General features: G+C 40.5%; 1 protein-coding gene across 1 annotated transcript in view; it reads right to left on the bottom strand.

The window, feature by feature from the left end:
- Positions 1–211: 211 nt before the first annotated feature.
- LOC102005994 (chromosome unknown open reading frame, human C1orf101) overlaps positions 212–6,590 on the bottom strand; it is a 144,560-nt gene continuing 138,181 nt past the window's right edge. Inside the window, exon 24 of the mRNA XM_013520373.1 lies at positions 212–296. The gene's annotated coding sequence lies outside the window, so the exon portion shown is untranslated. The remainder of the gene's footprint in view (positions 297–6,590) is intronic.

Genomic DNA, 6,590 nt, shown 5'->3' with positions numbered 1-6,590 from the left:
GTCGATCAACATATATGGAGAAAGTTTAAATTTTAAAAAGTTTATTACAGTAAAAAAACACATTTTTACTACCCGCCTCAAAATTCTTCCCTTCATTTCAAACATGTTTATTCCATTGTTCCTGCCACTTTCTGAAACAGTTCTGAAGTCCTCTTCCATGTCTTTTATGAGACATGATAAAAAATACAGAGAATGCTATTGGAATGCCATCCAACAGAAAGGCAAGCTTGTAAAAATATGGTGTGTCTTCATTCATCTTATTCACTGGATTTGATACAGTAAGACTTCTGGCTTTCCTGAAAGTCAAAAAGACAAACATTTTGAATTGAGGACACTGAGGCAGCCATGACAGTGCAACTAGACACTAACGAAAGAGGACTTCTGTAACTGCTACAGAAAGTGGTAAGAACACGGGGAGTATCTGAAGCAAGGGGGAGTATTTTGAGGGAGATTAATGAAAGGATGTCATTCACTGTAAAACGTATTTTAAAAATTTAAGCATTCAGCATTTTTTCAATCATACTGCATACTCCAGTTATGTCTACAGCTGGTGTCAAGTAGATTGAGAAACATCTTCAGACTTCTTTTAAGGCCTTCTTGTATTTAACTGGATTATACTCTGCATGAAGCTGGAGACAGCCTTATTTAAATTATATATTCTCCTTACTGCTTAGTGCACTTGTATTATACCTAGCAGACCACTTGAATACTAATAAGCTGGAATATAGCAAAATCAGGATATAGTATTTTCTCCCTATCCTGTTCTTTTTTCTTTCTTCTTGGTGCTGGGATCGAACCCCAGGGCCTCATACAGTTACAACATATGTACCACTGAGCAATACCCTCAGCCCGCTTATCCTATCGTCATACATGATCTACAGAAAGGAAATTCCCCATTTTTTCATGCATTCAACAAGTACACATCAAACACTTGCTATGTGCCAAGCACTGCAACATGACAAAGTCCCTCTTCTCACAGAGCTTGCCTGCAGGGTGCTTTTTTAAATCGTAGGTTGCAACTCATTGGTGAATTCAGAAATCATTTCAGTGGGTTATACCTACATTAAATGGATGAAATATAATGGAACAGAACTTATCAGAGATCACAAATAAGGTATTTTCTGCACATGTGGTTTTAGTTATGTGTATAATGAGTGTGATATAAAATGTACTTCTTAGTTAACTCAGGATAAAAATCAATAAACACCATTAAAGAAGGATCCCCTAGGGTTGGGGATGTATCTCAGTGGCATAAGTGCCTGCCTGGCAAGCACAAGGCCCTGAGTTCAATTCCCGGTACCAAATAAATAAATGAATAAATAATAAATTGTAAATAAATAAATAATAAATTGTAAATCCTAAATTGTACCTCAGTTTAAATCTCACTTTAAATACTCACTTACCAGCCAAGTTACAAAGTAACTTTGACTTGACAAAATATATGTATGCCTCCTATGTTGCGCCAGGGGCTGTGCTAAGCAATAGAGGTATAAGGATAAGTAATTCTGTCTTTGTCCATAAGGAACTCAAAGAATGTAAATCGTAATTTCTAACAGTTAAAACAGAAATATGAATACATATAATAAATTAATAATTCATTTTCGGGATATCATTCTAAAATGTATTTTGACTTATTCTTTCATAAAGATAACAGTCTATGCAAAATATGTAAATTATGTTCAGGCAAGCAACTTACCCAAGGTCACATAATGAGTTGCTAGGCTGTCAACAGTCCTCACAGTTTTTGCCTTCAACTACTGCTTTTTCTATCAAACTTCTCTATTTCCTAACAAATAACTTCTTGTGTCCCTTATTTTTTTCCCCCTGGTTTTCTCTTAATGATTTTGAAATATCTTGTACAACTTCAGAGTAAGATGGAGGTTAATTTGTCATTTTCCCTAAAATGTGACGTTACGGTGGCCCCTCATCTACATCATAAGTACTGTAAAATGAAACCATCACCTATTATGGCCTAATCATTACATAACACGCTCACTTTTTATCACTAATTTAAGTAATGTAGAAACTTCTATTTCAGGACTGTATCTAAATGCTAAATTTGAAGGAAAGGGAAAATCTAGAGGATATATTCCTTTTAGAAAGTAGAATTTTGAATCTACTTTATTCACACGGCTCTTTTTACATCATTCAGTAGACTAGAATACCAGATTCTATTTGAAAGTACTAGAGACAATGGACACATTAAATTGTTTGGTGGCTCTTCTAATTTATTACTAGACAAAAAGCTAGAAATTATACTATAGTATATACAAACCAATCTCAGGCTGTTTTCTTTTTATAACCTCTACATGTTAAAAAATTTATAAATCTAGGGGCTGGAATCTAGCTCAGCAGCACAAGTGCCTGCCTGGTAAATGCAAGGTCCTAAGTTCTATTCCCAGCACCAAAATAAAAAGAAAAAGAAAAAAATTTATAAATCTCAATGAACCTTAATTTTACACATATATTAGGATAAGACATTTTAAAGCAAACATGAAACATAAAACAATCCTACTTTTACTGTTTCAATCTGTATAGCACAGTTTTCTGCAGTGTAACACTTCTTTAAATAAAGTGAGGAAATTCTAAACATCAGTTACTCTAGGTGTTGCAACTGCTAAAAGCATACAAATGGTAGCTCACTTAGTTTAAAATAATCCTGAAAATAATAACAGCTAACACTTTTCTAGTGTTTATCACACGCCAAGTATGCATTTTACTTAAAATGATTCATCTTTACAACAACCCCACGATCTACATACCATTATTATTCCCATTTTAGAAACAGAAGCACAGAGAAACACAGGTAAAAATGAAAGCAGAAGATAGGATATAAATCCATGGATCCCAATTCCAGGGAGTACTACAGGGAAAGAATTATATCATGCCACCTCCTGCAACAGATAGCAGGCTTGACCAAAGAAAAGCTCCAGTATAGCCTCTTGCTCCCGCTTCTTAGTTTAGGGTTCTTATCTGCCACCTAACAGGCTAGGATGATTCTTCAGAATAGCAGAGAAGTCAGCGTTGACTTGTCCCCAGCAGGCTGAGATGGGAGGACAGGAGGACTGCTTCAGCCCAGGAGTTTGAGACCAGCAGCCTGGGAAACACAGCAAGACGCTATCGCGGGAAAAAAAAAAAAAAAAAAAAAAAAAAAAAGCAAGAGAGGCAGGCCTCTGAGGTGTACAGCCAGCCAGAAGCTGACAGAAAGACAGAAGCCATTACTGGTCCCCACTAGCAAATTACAGTAGTACTTAATAAACAGCAACTAGAAGCTAAAGGGAGCTAGATTCATAAAGTCAGAACTCTGAATAGCAAGTTAAATGGATCAAATGATAGGCAGAATTTTGTCCTCCCAGCAGCAACAACGAACAAGACATAGTGGGGAAAGAAGGTGTTTCACGATAAGTCCTAGTGGAACTTCACGCAGGTCAACTAACCATTTTAAAGCAATTTATTGTGCAGAAAAGTTCTGGTGATAAAATGGAGTAAAATGGCATCTCTGCCCTTATAGTTGTAGAGAAACTAAAAAAACCTATGCTGCTGCATTATCATCTGGTATCTACAGATAAAAAGAGCAACAGATCAAAATAACAAATAGGTCTTTGCTAGTTCGAAAGCGTGGTACAGTAAGGTGGATGGTAAATAAAGGTAATATTAAACCATATCACAAATCTCCCATTTCAAGGAGGACTGAAAAACACAGCACATTCACTTACTGACTGGAATATGGTAGAGGGGTAAACTGATGCGCAGAATTGAGTGCTAACCACTCCGAGAGAAGTAAACCTAGACAGCCAAGAGAGACGGCATCCAGTCCACAGTAGAAAGTTTGACCCCAGGTAGGGACATGGACAAGTGGGGAAGACATTCTAAGAAAATTCTATCACACTGCCCCACTTCAGTGAAGTAAGCTGTGAGGTCATTTCTGAGAGTAAGATAAGAAACTCGGAGAAAGGAAGACATATTGTAGTTGTCTTGCAGAGTGGGGAAGTCAACTGAGCAAAGGAATAAGGAAGCACTGCCAGACAGTATTTCAGGTGCTCTTGGGATTTGTGGTCACAATTTGAGATCAGTCAGTATGGTCGGACATTTTTTCTAGCTGTACTTAGCTGCTGAGGTATAGAGTAGACAGTTGCTTTTAACTAGAGTTGTTAGTCACGTATGACAGAGGGAGTGGTTATCATGGTCACTGGAGAGTCTAACCCAAAGGAAGGGAAGAGGAAGGAAGTAATTTTAAGGACCGTGGGGAGGAGCAGGTCTGAAATTCGTAGGGTAGGCATACAGCTGCAGACCCAGGGAAGAGTCCAAACCACAGCTTACCTGGAGTTAGAATTACTTCTTCAGGGGCATTCAATTGATTGAATGAGGCCCACCCACACCATGAAAGGTACTTTGCTTTATTCAAGGTCTATAGATTTTAAGTTAAAAATATTTTTTAAATATCTCAACAACAACATCTAGACTAATGTTTTTTCTCCCTTTCTCTCCTCCTTCCTCCCATCACCCCCTCTCCTTTGTGCTGGGGATGCAACGGGGGCTTGCATGTGCAAGGCAAAGGCTCTCCCACCCACCTCCACCCCAGCCCCACAGTACTTTCCTAAGACATGGAAGGGATCAGATAAGGAAAGGGAGATATACTGTGGTGAAGAGCAGTTTCCATGTCAAGAGCTCTTGGTTGAAGATTGTGCTCTACCCGTAAGATTCTGAGCAGATTTTTCAACTAAGCCACAGTTTTGTCAGCTTAAAAATATTAGGAAATTGGCCTAGAGCAATAGGTGGCACACAGAAAACAGAAAATGGTAGCTCTTTTTATAGCAAAACTCAATCCTGTGAACCCTACCAATGCCCCCCCCCGTTATTCACAAATGTAGTTATCATTACAATTAAGATTTCGTTGAGTTTTTTTCTAACAAACTGCTTCTAAATTTAATTTGAAAAGTGAACGTGTAAGCCAGGTGTGGTTATGCACATCTGTAACCCAAGCATTTGGGAGGGCAAGGCAGGAGGACCACAAGTGCAAGGGTAGCCTGAGCTACATAGTGAGTTCAAGGCCAGGCTGAATTACACAGTGAGACACTGTCTCAAAACAAAAACAAAAACAAAAACAAAACTCTAAGAAAGATAAATACAATTTTGAAAGAAATAAGGGAAAATTTGATATTACCAGATATGAAAATACACTAGATGACTGTAATTAAACATCTAATAATGGTGTAGGAAGTAGTAACTAAATTGATAAATAGTGCAGAAAGTCTTGAATAGACCTATATTTCCATCATAATTTAGTTTATGATGGACAGATGTAGCTTGTGCCTCAAATTAACATGGTGAAGTATGAATTATTCAATAAGCAGTGTACGAGGCCATAGATTACTTTTATAGTTTCTTTTTTGATACCGGGAATCGAACTCAGGACCTTGTGCTTGCCAGGCAGGTGCTTATGCTGCTCAGCTGTATCTCCAGCACTACTTTTATAATTTTAAGTGAGAGAAAACTTTCCTACTAAGGACATAAAGCAGAAAAGTTTTTACCACATATATTTTAAAATTTCTGTAAGGCAAGACACTGTAAATACAGTTAACAGGCTTCCGGCACACGGGGAGCCATGGGCGGGGAGCACCGGTCTTCCGGCTGGCTAGCTTCCTGCCTCATGGGCTCCCGGTGGGAGGGCCCCCGGCACATGGGGAGCCTCGGGTGGGGAGCGCCCGTCTTTGGACCGGCGGCTCACTCCCTGCCTTGTAGGCTCCGGAAGGAGGGCTTCCAGCGCACAGGGAGCCATGGGCGGGGAACGCCAGTCTTCTGGCTGGCTAGCTTCCTGTCTCGTGGGCTCCCGGAGGGAGGGTCCCCGGCGCATGGGGAGCCATGTGGCAGCGAGCGCTGTTGCGTGGCGGTGAGCACTGTTGCGCGCCGGCCACCGCCGCTCAATTGAGATCTATCATGACACAGAGAAAGTGACACAATTGGCCCCCCATGCAACAACTGCAGATGCCCACCCACTGACGTGTGTGAATCATTCAAACTTTGAACAACATGCCATACAACGGGACACTCTTTGAATACATGCCATACAACGGGACACTCTTGCTCCTGCCATTGGGAACCAGAAAGGTCCAGAGCCAGCAGAGGAGCAGCTGCTGAACAAGGACTCAGAGAACATGAGAATGCAGACTAAGCCCATGGAGTCAGAGGTCCAGTGGACTGGGGTCACGAGAGCCGCTTGGAAGCTGTAAACCAGGAGGACCTTGCACAATACCTGCAGAGAATCACTGGAAGCCATTCTTCCCCTGACAGTACAGGCTGTGGTGGAGCTCCAGAGAAGTCTGCAGCAGGATTCCTGCTGCCTGTGCTGACAGCTGGGGAAAGGACACTAACTGGTGGTGGGGTCCCAAAGCAATGGGAAACTGAAAAGAAAAAGCTACAAAGAATGGCTTTCACCCCAGATAGCTCACTTGAGATGTTAGTAAGAATTGCCTCCTCAGTATTCTATAGCCATGATGAGGAGGAGTCCAAGGAGAGAAAACAAAGAGACTGAGAAAAAGCAGCTGCTTTTGCGGCACCACTAAGAGAAACAGATCCCAGGTCTGATTCCC

This window comes from Chinchilla lanigera, unplaced genomic scaffold, assembly GCF_000276665.1.
Source record: "Chinchilla lanigera isolate Chin_1 unplaced genomic scaffold, ChiLan1.0 scaffold00005, whole genome shotgun sequence".
Classification (NCBI taxonomy): Eukaryota; Metazoa; Chordata; class Mammalia; order Rodentia; family Chinchillidae; genus Chinchilla; species Chinchilla lanigera.
This window is presented reverse-complemented; position numbering and strand designations above follow the sequence as displayed.